This window comes from Manacus vitellinus, unplaced genomic scaffold, assembly GCF_001715985.3.
Source record: "Manacus vitellinus isolate BGI_N305 unplaced genomic scaffold, ASM171598v3 scaffold_162_pilon, whole genome shotgun sequence".
NCBI classification, from domain to species: domain Eukaryota; kingdom Metazoa; phylum Chordata; class Aves; order Passeriformes; family Pipridae; genus Manacus; species Manacus vitellinus.
This window is the reverse complement of record NW_021939145.1, coordinates 15838-16693: the sequence shown is the minus strand read 5'-3', so window position 1 is coordinate 16693 and position 856 is coordinate 15838.

Sequence of the window (856 nt, the reverse complement as noted above, 5' to 3'; positions counted from 1 at the left end):
CCCCGGGGGGCTGCAGGGACACCCCAGCCCCTCACAGCCCCCTCCTGGGGATCCGTGCCCGGGGAGGGGGATGGCAGCGAGGTGTCCGTGTCCTCCGAGGTGTCCGTGTCCTCGGGCAGCTGCTCCCAGCACGAGTTTGGGAAACAAAACACGGCACCGGGACCCCCAGTGGTGCAGGACCCCCAGCCTGGGGGCAGGCGGACCCCCACCCTCCCACCACGGCCCCTCCCTCCCGGTTCAATAAAGAGAAAAGCTCCCGCTCCTGTCTCTGGTCACAGACGCTCAACAGACCCCATTCAGGGGGGGCATTCAGGGGGGACACTGGGGTCCAGGAGGGGTTCCTGGAGCAGGCCCTGGGGGGTGGGGAAGGGGAGGTCACTGGGTGTCCCAAGGGGTCCTGGGGAGACACTGAGGGTCCACTGGTCATGTCCCTGGGACCCTCAGAGGGGTCCTGTGGGAGTCATTCCGGGAGGACAGTGGGGTCGAAGAGGGGTTCCAGGGGGGTTCCTGGGGCAGGCCCTGGGAGGGTGTGGAAGGGGAGGTCCCTGGGGGTCCCAAGGGGTCCCTGGGTGTCCCCGAGGGTTCCTGGGTGTCCCCAAAGGTCCCGGGGTGTCCCAAGGGGTCCCGGGGTGTCCCTAAGGATCCCGGGGTGTCCCCAAAGCTCCCAGGGTGTCCCCAGGGGTCCCTGGGTGTCCCCAAAGGTTCCGAGGTGTCCCCAAGGGTCCTGGGGTGTCCCCGAGGGTCCCTGAGTGTCCCCAGGGGTCCCGGGGTGTCCCCAGGGGTTTCGGGGTGTCCCCAAGGGCCTCTGGGTGTCCCCAAAGGTCCCTGGGTGTCCTCAAGAATCCCTGGGTGTCCC